The sequence below is a fragment of the Macaca fascicularis genome, chromosome 5 (genome assembly GCF_037993035.2).
Source record: "Macaca fascicularis isolate 582-1 chromosome 5, T2T-MFA8v1.1".
Lineage (NCBI taxonomy): Eukaryota > Metazoa > Chordata > Mammalia > Primates > Cercopithecidae > Macaca > Macaca fascicularis.
Genome location: NC_088379.1, coordinates 153,414,580 through 153,429,333, shown reverse-complemented (window position 1 = coordinate 153,429,333; position 14,754 = coordinate 153,414,580). Strand labels below are relative to the sequence as shown.

Here is a 14,754-nt window from a genome sequence, read left to right as displayed (position 1 = left end):
AAAACTCACTCATGGGAAACACAACTTACACTTCACCTAGCACTAATTACACAAGTGATAAACATACAGGCAGCAACTGGGAAACTCGAGAGTGCAACTCCGATATCAAATCAGAACAAGAGATTGAGATTTTCAGTTACCAGATTGGAAACAGTAGATAAAGCCATAAGAAAGAGCTCATATTTCAGAAAAACATGGAGAGTGAAAAGCACCAAGTTAAAGAGGGAGGAAAGTGGAAAAAAATTGCAGCAAAAATAAAATAGGAAAGGCGAAAAGTAGGGGGAAGAGCTAGAGTGATGGCAACAGTCATGTCAAAGGGGAGTTTGAAGAGGGAAGAGTTGGTCAGCCATATCCAATTTGAATAGCAGTTTTGGAGAATGAGTACTGATTAAGATCGTTGGCTTTAACATTTAAGAGAGAAGTTTCAGTAAAGTAGGAGATGTTAATGAGGAAGTAAGTAGTTAGAAAATGCGGGTAATGGGCTGTTTCTACTGATCTCAAAGGAAAGCCCATACTGAATAGCGGTGGGACCAAGTAGTCGAGAGATGTTGAAATGTCTCTGTGTGAAAAAAGGGAAAGTTTTAAACTGTAGCCTTACCAATCAAGATGTGAAAAGGACAAACAATTTAGCAGTTTCAGGTGAGCCAGGCCTAACACCCAAAGGTCACAGACATTACAATCCAAACAACAACCCCGTCTTCCTTCAACCTGATATTTAAAGTCCCATAAGGCTTTACATTTTTTTAAAAAGCACTGCTTTTCTTCTGGCTCTTTGTATCACTTAAAGTGTTTACCAATCTCTATAATAAAAGAAAAATACAATTCTAAAAGGAGTCATTATACTCTATCATTTTAGCTATGTTTACATGAAACAAAGAAGTAATGTGTACCCTGGGAAACTGAGCACAGTGAACTCCTATTACCCTCACTCTGTCATTACATGATTTCTGGGAACATCAAAGATAAAGGACCATCCTAATTCCAAAATCTCAGGTAGCACTTTGGTATGTTTAAAGGTTCTGACAGTGAAATTATTGCCAATCCTATACCAAAAAGAGATTTTTAAAAGAAGACTCTTTACTTCCAGGAAAAAGTTCTATGTCTTGGATACTTGCAGTATCTTAAAAGAAAATATTTTTTTTGTTTTGGTATAAGGAAGGAGATTGGCACAAAAAAACAGGTCAAGAAATCTCTTCAATGAAGATATTTCTCAGGTTACTACAAAGTAACCTTAGTGCTTCAAAGGAATAATCAAACTATCTCAATATAAGGAGTCTAATTATTTATTTTAAAAATCATTGTTGACAACATATTAATTTCAGAAAACACATGACTTTTAACCAGCCCAGTGTCTCAGGATACATTTTAGCTTCCCCTTACATTCCTTCTCTAGAAAAGAGTCTTGCCTTTGTCCTCTGCAGCAGAGATGATCAGGTCTTCTTCCCAGAGCTCATGCTGTTGAGGAAGGGGTGACAGAGGGAATAGGTGAGGTGAATCCTCACAACTCTTCACCTGCACAGATTTAGTCATTCTAGGCAACCCCACTCCAGCTTAGCTGGAATAGTGGAAAGTTTTCAATTGTAAAAACTTTCTTTCATACCTTAGTCTTGCTAAAAATAGTTTCCTATAACTGAATGAAAGCATAAAATGAAATTATGAGTAGGAGAGGTTTTCCTAATACAGTCATGTATCAATTAAAGATAAGGATACATTCTTCATCCTTGTGAAAAAACATCAGAGCATACTTATACAAACCTAGATGGCATAGCCTACTACACACTTGGCTAGACGGGATAGCCTATTGCTTCTAGGCTACAAACCCATACAGCGTGTGACTGTACTGAACACTGTAGGCAACTGTAACACAGTTGTAAGGATTTGTGTATCAAAACATAGAAGATGTACAGTAAAAACACAGTATGAAGCTCAGGCACAGTGACTCATGCCTGTAATCCCAGCATTTTAGGAGGCTGAGGTGGGCAGATTGCTTGAGCCCACGAGTTTAAGACCTGCCTAAACAACATGGAGAAATCCCATCTCTACAAAATAGTACAAAAAATAGCCAGGTGTGGTGGCACATGCCTGCAGTCCCAGCTACTTAGGGGACTGAGGTGGGAGGATTGATCGAACCCAGGAGGTCAAGGCTGCAGCAGGCCCAGATTGTGCCATTGCACTCTAGCCTGGGTGACAGAGTAAGACCTTGTCTCAAAAGAAAAGGAGGGGGTGGGAAGCGTCAGCCCCATCTCTGGGGTTCAGTAGACTCAGCCATTCCAGCCTGCCAGCTGTGAAGAATATAAATGGTCTGAACACAGAAGAGTCTCCCACAACACACCACAGCTGCCTTGCCAGATTGTGGCCAGGCTGCTTCTTTAAGAAGGACCTCGATCCATTTCTCCTCACTGGGTGGGACCTCCCTGAAGGAGCTTTAGCCACTCTAGCCAGGGTTCTATGGATAGAGCTCTGATCTCTTCCTGGGACAGAGCTCCTGGTCAGGAGGTGGGGTGGGGGAATAGGGGGAGTAACTGCCATCTCTGCAGTTCCGTTGATTTAGCCTCTCTAGCCTGCTGGCTTGGGGAATACAGTCTGGATGAGGAAGGGTCCTACTTCCACCCCCAATGCAACATACCTGCTATACCAAAAAGCAGCCAGACTGCTTTTTTAAAAGGGTCTCTGATCTCATTCCTCTTGACTGGGTGAGACCTCCCAAAAGGGATCTCCAGCCACCTCCTACAGGTGTGTTCAGGCTAGCAACAGGTCAGTACCTCCCTAGGATGGAGCTTCCAGTGGAAGGAACTGGCTGTCATCTTTGCTGTTTCACGGCTTTCACTGGTATACCTCCAGCTATGGAAAAAACAAGGCCACCAAAGCAGACCCCCAGCAAACATCAGCAGCCCTATGGTACAGTGGCCTATTAAAAGAAAAACAAACAAAAATAAAACAACAACATCAACAAAAAATACCACACACTAACCTCATTCAAAGGGCAGCAACCTCAAAGATCAAAGGTAGATAAGCTCACAAAGATGAGAGAGAATCAATGTAAAAATGCTGAAAACTCAAAAAGACAGTGCTTCTTCTCCTCCAAAGGACCATAGCACCTCTCCAGCAAGGGCACAGAACTGGGCTAAGGGTGAGATGGCTGAATTGACAGCAGTAGGCTTCAGAAGTTGGGTAATATCAAACTTCACTGAGCTAAAGCAGCATGTTGTAACCTAAAGCAAAGAAGCTAAGAATCATGATAAAACAATACAGGAGCTGATAGACAGACTAGTCATTTTAGAGAGGAACATAACTGATCTGATGGAGCTGAAAAACACAACATGAGAACTTCACAATGCAATCACAAGTATCAACAGCAGAATAGACTAAGTGGAGGAATGAATCTCGGACACTGAAGACTATCTTTCTGAAATAAGACAAGCAGGCAAGAATAGAGAAAAAGAATTTAAAAGAATGAACAAAACCTCTGAGAAATATGAGATTATGTAAACAGACTGAACCTATGACTGATTGGGGTACCTGAAAGAGAAAGGGAAAATGGAAACAAGTTGGAAAATATACTTTGGGATATCATCCAGGAGAACTTCTCCAATCTAGCAAGACGGACAAACATTCAGATTCAGGAAATGCAGAGAACCCCAGTAAGATACTCCATGAGAAATCAGCCCCAAGAAACATAATGGTCAGATTCTCCAAGGCTGAAATGAAAGAAAAAACATTAAGGGCATATAGAGAGAAAGGCCAGGTCACCTACAAAGGGAAACCCATCAAACTAACAGCAGACCTCTCAGTGGAAACCCTGCAAGCCAGAAGAGATAGGGAGCCAATATTCAACTTCTTAAAGACAATAATTTTCAACCCAGAATTTCGTATCTGGCCAAACTAAGCTTCATAAGTGAAGGAGGAATAAGATCCTTTTTAAACAAGAAAGTGCTTAGGGAAGTCATTACCACCAGGCCTGCCTTGCAAGAGCTCCTGAAGGAAGCATTAAATATGGAAAGGAAACCCCATTACCAGCCACTACAGAAACACTAAAGTATACAGACCAGTGACACTATGAAGCAACTACATAAACAATTCTGCAAAATAACCAGATAGCATCATGATGACAGGGAGAACTTCACACATAACAATACAAACCTTAAAGTAAATGAGCTAAATACCCTAACAGAATGGCAAGCTGGATGAAGAGACAAGACCCATTGGTATGATGTCTTCAAGAGACGTATCTCATGTGCAAAGACACACATAGGCTCAAAATAAAAGGATGGAGGAAAAATTACCAAGCAAATAGAAAGCAAAAAAAAAAGAAAAAAGCAAAAAAAAAAAAAGCAAAGCAGGGGGCACAATCCTAGTTTCTGACAAAACAGACTTTAAACTAACAAAGACCAAAAAAGACAAAGAAGGGCATTATGTAATGGTAAATGATTCAATTGAATAAGAAGAGCTAATTATCCTAAATATATATGCACCAAATAAATAATGAAATACTTTAAATTTATTTCACCAAATAAATAATGAAAGTATTTCATATTGGGTAAATAATGAAATTAAGGCAGAAATCAAGAAGTTATTTGAAACTAGTGAGAACACAAAGACAGGAGCACCCAGATTCATAAAGCAAGTTGTTAGAGACCTACAAAGAGACTTAGAATCCCACACAATAAATAGTGAGAGGTTTTAATACCCCACTGACAATTTAGATCACTGAGGTAGAAAATTAACAAAGATATTTAGGACCTGAACTCAGCCCTGGATCAAGTGGACCTGATAGATATCTACAGAACTCCCCACCCCAAAACAACAGAATACATATTCTTCTCATCACCACATGGCACTTCCTCTAAAACTGATCACATAATTAGAAGAAAAACACTTAGCAAATGCAAAATAACTGAAAATCATAACAAGCAGTCTCTCAGACCATAGTGCAATCAAATTAGAACTTAAAATTAAGTAATTTGCTCAAAACCACACAATCACATGGAAATTGAACAACCTTCTCCTGAATGACTTTTGGATAAATAATGAAATTAAGCCAGAAATCAAGAAGTTCTTTGAAACTAATGAGAACAAAGGGACAACTTACCAGAATCCCTGTGATACAGCTAAAGCAGTGTTCAGAGGGCAACGTATAGCACCAAATGCCCATGTCAAAAAGCTAGAAAGATCTCAAGTTAACAACTTAACATCTTAACTAAAAGAACTAGAGAACCAAGAGCAAATAAACCTCAAAACTATCAGGAGACAAGAAATAACAAAGATCAGAGATGAACTGACGGAGAGAGAGAAGTTAAAAAGTCTTCAAAAAAATAAATAAATCCGGGAGCTGGTTTTTTGAAAAAATTAATAAAATAGATAGACTCCTAGCTTGACTAACAAAGAAGAAAGAGAGAAGAGTCAAATAAATACAATCAAAAATGATAAGGGAGTTTTCACCACTGACCCCACAGAAATACAAACAACCATCAGAGAATACTATAAACGCCTCTATGCACATAAACTAGAAAATCTAGAAGAAATGGATAAATTCCTGGACACATACACCCTCCCAAAACTGAACCAGGAAGAAATTGAATCCCTGGATAGACCAATAATGAGTTCTAAAATTGAGGCAGTAATAAACAGCCTACCAACCAAAAAAAAAAGCCCAGGACCAGATGAACTCACAGCTGAATTCTACCAGAGGTACAAAGAAAAGCTGGTACAATTTCCACTGAAACTATTCTAAAATCTTGAAAAGGAGGGACTCCTCCCTGACTCATTCTATGAGGACAGAATCATCCTGATACCAAAACCTGGCAGAGATACAACAAAAAAGAAAACTTCAGGCCAATATCTTTGATTGATGATGAACATCAATGCAAAAATCCTCAATGAAAGTACTTTATTGCCAGTAGGCAAACCAAATCCAACAGCACATCAAAAAGCTTATCCACCACGATCAAGTTGGCTTCATTCCTGAGATGCAAGGTTGGTTCAACATACAGAAAACAATAAATGTGATTCATCACATAAACAGAACTAAAGGCAAAAACCACGTGATTATCTCAATAGATGCACAAAAGGCCTTTGATAAAATTCAACATCGATTCATGTTAAAAACTCTCAATGAACTGGATATTGAAGGAACATACCTCAAAATAAAAAGAGCCATATATAACAAACCCACAGTCAATACTGTACTGAATGGGAAAAAGCAGGAAGCATTCCCCTTGAAAACCAGTACAAGACAAGGATGCCCTCTTTCACCACTCCTCTTTAACATAGTACTGGAAGTTCTGGCCAGGGCAATCAGCCAAGAGAAAGAAATAAAGCATATTCAAATAGGAAGACAGGAAGTCAAACTATCTTTGTTTGCAGATGACATGATCCTATATCTAGAAAACCCCATTGTCTCAGCTCAAAAGCTTCTTAAGCTGATAAGCAACTTCAGCAAATTCTCAGGATACAAAATCAATGTGCAAAAATTGTTAGCATTCCTATCCACCAACAACAGGCAAGCAGAGAGCCAAATCATAAACGAACTCCCATTCACAACTGCTACAAACAGAATAAAATACCTAGGAATACAGTTAACAAGGTAAGTGAAGGACCTCTTCAAGGAGAACTGCAAACTGCTGCTCAAAGAAATCAGAGAGGACACAAACAAATGGAGAAACATCTCATGTTCATAGACAGGAAGAATCAATATCATGAAAATGGTCATACTGCCCAAAGTAATTTATAGATTCAATACTATTCCCATTGAATCACCATTGACATTCTTCAAAGAATTAGAAAAAACGATTTTCAAATTTATATGGAACCAAATAGAAACCACAATAGCTAAGACAATCTTAAGCGAAAAGCTAGAGGCATCATGCTACCTGACTTCAAACTATACCACAAGCCTGCTGTAACCAAAACAGCATGGTACTGGTACAAAAACAGACACACAGACTAATGGAATAGAATAGAGAACTCAGAAATAAGACCACATGCTGACAACCATCTGATCTTTGACAAACCTGAAAAAAGTAAGCAATAGGGAAAGGACTCCCCATTTAATAAATGGTGCTGGGAGAGCTGGCTCACCATATACAGAAAATTGAAGCTAGACCCCTTCCTTATGCCTTATACAAAAATTAACTCAAGATGGATTAAAGACTTAAATGTAAAACTCAAAACTATAAAAACTCTATTAGATCACTAGCATTCGTATACACCAATAACAGAGAAACAGCCAAATCATGAGTGAACTCACATTCACAATAGCTTCAAAGAGAATAAAATACCTAGGAATCCAATTTTTAAGGGATGTGAAGGACCTCTTCAAGGAGAACTACAAACACTGCTCAATGAAATAAAAGAGGACACAAACAAATGGAAGAACATTCCATGCTCATGGATAGGAAGAATCAATATCATGAAAATGGCCATCCTGCCCAAGGTAATTTAAAGATTCAATGCCATCCCCATTAAGCTACCAATGACTTTCTTCACAGAATTGGAAAAACTACCTTAAAGTTCATAGGGAACCAAAAAAGAGCCCACATTGCCAAGACAGTCAGGGCCAAAAGAACAAAGCTGGAGGCATCATGCTACCTGACTTCAAACTATACTACAAGGCTACTGTAACCAAAACACCATGGTACTGGTACCAAAACAGAGATATAGACCAATGGAACAGAACAGAGGCCTCAGAAATAATACCACACATCTACAACCATCTGATCTTTGACAAACCTGACAAAAACAAGCAACGAGGAAAGGATTCCCTATTTAATAAATGGTGCTGGGAAAACTGGCTAGCCATAAGTGGAAAACTGAAACTGGATCCCTTCCTTACACCTTATACAAATATTAATTAAAGATGGATTAGAGACTTAAATGTTAGACCTAAAACCACAAAAAACCCCAGAAGAAAACCTAGGCAATACCATTCAGGACATAGGCATGGGAAAGGACTTCATGTCTAAAACACCAAAAGCAAACGCAACAAAAGCCAAAATTGACAAATGGGATCTAACTAAGCTAAGGAGCTTCTGCACGGCAAAAGAAATTACCTTCAGAGTGAGCATGCAACCTACAGAATGGGAGAAAATTTTTGCAATCTACTCATCTGACAAAGAGCTAATATCCAGAACCTACAAAGAACTCAAACAAATTTACAAGAAAAAAACAACCCCATCAAAAAGTAAGCAAAGGGTATGAACAGACATTTCTCAAAAGAAGACATTTATGCAGGCAACAGACACATGAAAAAATGCTTATCATCACTCGCCATCAGAGAAATGCAAATCAAAACCACAATGAGATACCATCTCACACCAGTTAGAATGACGATCATTAAAAAGTCAGGAAACAACAGGTGCTAGAGAGGAGTTGGAGAAATAAGAACACTTTTACACTGTTGGTGGGACTGTAAACTAGTTCGACCATTGTGGAAGACAGTGTGGCGATTCCTCAAGGATCTAGAACTAGAAATACTATTTGACCCAGCCATCCCATTACTGGGGATATACCCAAAGGATTGTAAGTCATGCTGCTATAAAAACACATGCACATGTATGTTTACTGCAGCACTATTCACAATAGCAAAGACTTGAAACCAACCCAAATGTCCATCAATGACAGACTGTCTTAAGAATATGTGGCACATATACACCATGGAATACTATGCAGCCAGAAAAAAGGATGAGTTCATGTCCTTTGTAGGGACATGGATGCAGCCGGAAACCATCATTCTCAGCAAACTATCGCAAGGACAGAAAAGCAAACACTGCATGTTCTCACTCATAGGTGGGAATTGAACAATGAGATCACTTGGACACAGGAAGGGGAGCATCACACGCCAGGTCCTATTGTGGGGTGGGTGGAGGGGGGAGGGATAGCATTAGGATATATACCTAATGTAAATGATGTGTTAATGGGTGCAGCACACCAACATGGCACATGTATACATATGTAACAAACCTGCACGTTGTGCACATGTACCCTAGAACTTAAAGTATAATAATAATAATAAAGAATATGTGGCACATATACACCATGGAATACTATGCAGCCATAAGAAAGGATGAGTTTGTGTCCTTTGTAGGGACATGGATGCAGCTGGAAACCATCATTCTCAGCAAACTATCACAAGGACAGAAAACCAAACACCTCATGTTCTCACTCATAGGTGGGAACTGAACAATGAGAACACTTGGACACAGGGTGGGGAACATCATACACCAGGGCCTGTCATGGGGTCGGGGGAGCGGGGAGGGATAGCATTAGGAGACATACCTAATGTAAATGACGAGTTATGGGTGCAGCACACCAACATGGCACATGTATACACATGTAACAAACCTGCACGTTGTGTACATGTACCCTAGAACATAAAGTATAACTTAAAAAAACTCTATTAGAAAATCCAGGCAATATCATTTAGGACATAACCATGAGCAAGATTTCATGATGAAAATGCGAAAAACAGTTGCAACAAAAGCAAAAATTGACAGATGGAATCTAATTAAACTAAAGACTTTCTGCACAGCAAATAAACTATCATCACAGTGAACAGACAACCTACAGAATGGGAGAAAATTTTTGCAGTCTATCCATCTGACAAAGGTCTAATATCCAGAATCTACAAGGAACTTAAACAAACAAGAAAAAAGCAAAGAACCCCATTAAAATGTGGGCAAAGGACATGAACAGACACTTCTTAAAAGAAGATATACATGCAGCCAACAAACATATGAAAAAAAGCTCAACATCACTGATAATTAGAGAAATGCAAATCAAAACCACATCAAGATACCATCTCATGTCAGTCAGAATGGCTACTATTAAAAAGTCAAAACACAACAGATGCTGGCCAGGTTGTGGAGAAAAAGGAATGCTTTTACACTGCTGGTGGGAGTGTGAATTAGTTCAACCATTGTGGAAAACAGTGTGATTTCTCAAATACCTAGAGGCAGAAATATCATTGGACCCAGCAATCCCATTACTGGGTATACACCCAAAAGATTATAAATCATTCTATTATAAGGATATATGCTGTTTTCACTGCATGAATATGTTCATTGCAGCACTATTCACAATAGCAAAGACATGGAATCAACCTAAATGCCTGTCAGTGATTGACTGGATAAAGAAAATGTGATTCATGTACACCATGGAATACTATGCAGCCATAAAAAGGAATGAGATAGTGTCCTTTCCAGGGATATGGATGGACTGGAAGTCATTATCCTCAGCAAACTAACACAGGAACAGAAAACCAAATACTGCATGTTCTCACTTATAAGTGGCAGCTAAATGACGAAAACACATAGACACATGCGGGCAAAAAACACACAGTGGGACCTGTCAGAGGAGCGGTTGTGGGGAGGAAGAGCATCAGGAAGAACCGCTAATGGATGCTGGGCTTAATACCTAGGTGATAGGATGATCTGTGCAGCAAATCACCATGGCACACATTTACTTATGTAACAAACCTGCATGTCCTGCACATGTACCCCAAACTTAAATGTTGAAGGACAAAAAACCCTCCAAACCTATTTCTTAAAAAAAGAGAAAGAAAAAATACAGGATGAAAGATTTTTAAATGGTATGTCTGTATAGGTCACTTATTATGAATGGAGCTTGCATGACTGGAAGTTGCCCTGGGTGAGTCGGTGAGTAAATGTGAAGGTCTAAGACATTACCCTACACCACTGTAGACTTTATAAACCCTGTATACTTATGCTATAGTAACATTATTTTTTAATGTTCTTTCTTCAACAATAAAATTAACTTTAGTTTCTGTAACTCTTTTACTTTATAAACTAATTTTTTAACTTTTAACTCTCATAATAACACTTGGCTTAAAACACAAACACACTGGGCCAGGCACAGTGGCTCATGCTTGTAATCCCAGCACTTTGGGAGGCCGAGGTGGGCAGATCACGAGGTCAGGAGTTCGAGACCAGACTGACCAACATGGTGAAATCCCATCTCTACTAAAACACAAAAAATTAGCTGGGCATGGTGGCAGGCACCTGTAATCCTAGCTACTCAGGAAGCTGAGGCAGGAGAATCAATTGAACCCAGGAGGTGGAGGTTGCAATGAGCCAAGACCGCACCACTGCACTCCAGCCTGGGCAACAGAGTGAGATTCTATCTCAAACAACATCAACAACAACAACAAACACAAACACATTGTACAGCTATACAAAAATATTTTCTTTCTTTTTATCCTTATTCCATATACTTTTTTCTATTAATTTTTCATTTTACTTTTTACACTTTTTGTTAAAAAACTAAGATACAAGCACACACAAGTCTAGCCTATACAGGATCAGGATCATGAATATCACTGTCTTCCACCTGCACAACTTGTCCCACTGTAAGGTCTGCGGGGGCGATAGCACGCATGGAGCTGTCATCTCCTATGATAACAATGCCTTCTTCTGGAATGTCTCCTGAAGGGTCTCCCTGAGGCTGTCTTACAGTTAATATTTTTTATATATAAGTAGAATGAGCATACTCTAAAATAACAATAAAAAGCATAGTAAATACATAAACCAGTACTATGGTTGGTTATTATTATTATCAAGAATTATGTACTGTACATAATTGTATGTGCTAGACTTTTATATGACTGGCAGCATGGTAGGTTTGTTTACACCAGTATAACTACACACATGTGAGTAAGGTGTTGCATGATGACATTATGGCAGCTATGACATCACTAGGCAATAGAAACGTGCCATTCCATTGTAATCTTATAGGATCACTGTCATATATGCCATCCATAGTTGACTGAAATATTATTATGTGGCACATGACTGTACTATTTTTTGGCATTTTCTGAACAATACAAATCAACAGTCTTGGGCCATATGAGTTACATCATAAATGTTGTAACACTGTAGAGTTGGAAGGGACTCTAAAAAATTTCTGGTTCAAACCCCTCATCTGACGAGAAAAAGTCCAGAGATGTGTGATTACTTACACAAGGTCACACAGTTAATGGAGGATTAAGTACTAAAACTCTAGTTATTATGTTCTACCATGCCAAACTTTTCTTGCAACAATACACAGCTAATTTATTTTCCCTTCGTTCTTCCTTTTCTTCCTTTTTCTTTTTTTCTCCTTTCATTTTTTCTCTTTTCTTTGCAAATTTCTTACCTTCTTTCCTTCTTTCTGTTTTTTCTCTCTCTCTCTCTGCCTCTCTCTTTCTTTCTTTATCTTTTTTCTGTGCCAACTTTACTGGGTGAAGGGGTAACTAGGTAGCTGGTGAAACATTGTGTGTGTGTCTGTGAGGATATTTCCAGAAGAGATGAGCCTTGGAGTCAGTAGACCAAGTGAAGAAGATTGCTGTCATCAATATGGGTGAGCATGACTCAGTCTTTTGAGAGCCAGATAGAAGCAGAAGGTAGAGAAATGGCAAATTCACTCTCTCTTCTGGAGCTGGGATGTCCATTTTCTCCTGCCCTCCGACATGAGAACTCCCCCTTCCAGGTTCTCCAGCTTGCAGACAGTCAGTTATGGCACTTCTGGCCTCCATACTCCTGTGAGCCAATTTCTATAATAAACCCCCTCTTATGTATCCCTTTATATATCCTATTGGTTCTGTTTCTCTGGAAAACGCTAGTATTTTTCTTTCTTTTTTAAAATGGAATAAAATTTGAAACCAAAGATTGAAAATATTGCATACTTTAACTCACTACACTGTCTACCCCTCCAGGCACCATTAAGAAACCCTCAATAGTTTCTTTGAACTGAAACTTGTCATACAGGTTCTCAGCCTGGAAACAACCTCATTATTTGTGGAGTGGCTTTAAAAAATAATTTGAAAATAATTCCTTATGTACTTTACTTTTTTTTCACTTTCCATAACTCAGTGTATCTCCATACTATCCATTTTAACACTGGTATCTTATAAAGTCATTTAAAATGCATCCATTGAAACAGTGAGTAAAATTTTATCATGCAGGTCAACAAAATTTGACATGGGTTTCATGCATCCAGATTTATTTTAGCATGTTAGATATCATTTTAACTTGGCTAATAGAGTTTTAACTTTACCTTAATTTTAACTTTACCCTAATAGAGTTTTAAAGTTAAAAAAACATAAACTTGAACACTAATCTACTTTTACAAGTAACTGTGATCCAAATAACTAAGTGGCATGCATACTGAGGCCACTTGGTTTATCAACAATAGAAACAACACTAGAACTCAAGTCTACTGAATGGAAATCCAGTTCAATTATTTATTCCACCACATCATATTGACCCTCCCTCCAAAAGAAAGTTTACAGATCAACACATAGCTGTTTGCATCTTTCCAGTCCTAATGCTCCTAAAATAAACTTTTATCTGTAAGTTTTGCTTCAACAATTATTCTTATTTGGGGATGGGAAGGGCAGAGGATATTTTGATTCTGTCTTCCTTTCTTGGGTTCCACCTTTCTTTCATTGCTGGCCCCTCACTGCAGTTGCCCTACTGAAATGGTGAACAAACTTCCAGGTTCTTGCCTTACATCACCAAAGAAGGGGGAAAAAAAGCAGTTCCTTATACCTGTGAAGCAGGTTTCCTTCCTGGCTGGCACAAGCCATCAATTCTTAGGAAAATAGCTGCATCAAGAAGTCAGCTATGCAGTTCCTTAAGGATTTGGGCATGGTAGAAAGTGGCAGAATGAGACTGAGTTTTCATATTTCAACCTTTATAGAGTCTGTATAACTTTACTCTCAGAGAAAAGTCTTCACCTACAATATCTCCCCTTAGTCAACGCCTAAGCCCATCAAAATACCAAAAACCAAGCACCTCCAGGTCTCTACACGAAGACCCAGGACCCGGCCAACGCCCCCAACACCCCTGACATTCTCGAGATCGACTTCACAAAAGGGGACCCGTGAAGATGACCAACGTCAAGGATAGCACCACCCACCAGACCTCCTTGGAGCTCCTCATGGTACCTGAGTCAAGTCGCAGGCAAGCACGGTGTGGGCCGCACTGACATCGTAGAGAGCCGCTTCATTAGAATGAAGTCTTGAGGTATCTGCAAGACCCCACAGGCACCATCCTTTACCACACCTATTTAGATATGGAGGCCTTCACCATGGACCGGAAGTGCGCCAAATCAAACAAGGCCTGGGTTTGAAATTTGCTAAGCTGATATATACTGGTTTCTGGCACAGCCCTGAGTGTGAATTTGTCCACCACAGCATCGCCAAGTCCCAGGAGCGAGTGGAAGGGAAAGTGCAGGTGGCTGTCCTCAAGGACCAGGTGTACATCCTTGGCCAGGAGTTCCCACTGTCTCTCTACAATGAGGAACTGGTGAGCATGAACGTGCAGGGTGATTATGAGCCAATTGATGCCACCGGGTTCATCAACATCAATTCCCTCAGGCTGAAGGAATATCATCATATCCAGAGAAAGGTCACTGCCAAATAGACCCCTGTACAATGAGGAGCTGGGGCCTTCTCAATTTGCAGAGCCCCCAAGTAAAGGCACTAATTGTTGTGATAATTTGTAACTGTGACTTGCTCTCCCCAGCTGGCAGTGTAGTGGGGCTGCCAGGTCCCAGCTTTGTTCCCTGGTTCCCCTGAAGCCAGCAAATGTCATCATCGAAGGTAAGGATGAAGGGCAGCTATGGTGGGGAGCTATAAAATGACAATTAAAAGATGAATGTATATATATATAAAAAAATCTATATAATGTCTCAAAATATATATTTTATATATATATAAAATTCTACCTCTATAATCTCTTTACTTCAGTATTTCCAAAG

At 39.2% G+C, this 14,754-nt stretch overlaps 1 pseudogene; it reads left to right on the top strand.

Annotated features, from left to right (window-relative positions):
* The first annotated feature begins 2,771 nt into the window (after positions 1-2,771).
* On the top strand, positions 2,772-14,490 carry LOC102144312 (argininosuccinate synthase pseudogene; annotated as a pseudogene).
* Positions 14,491-14,754: the final 264 nt, after the last annotated feature.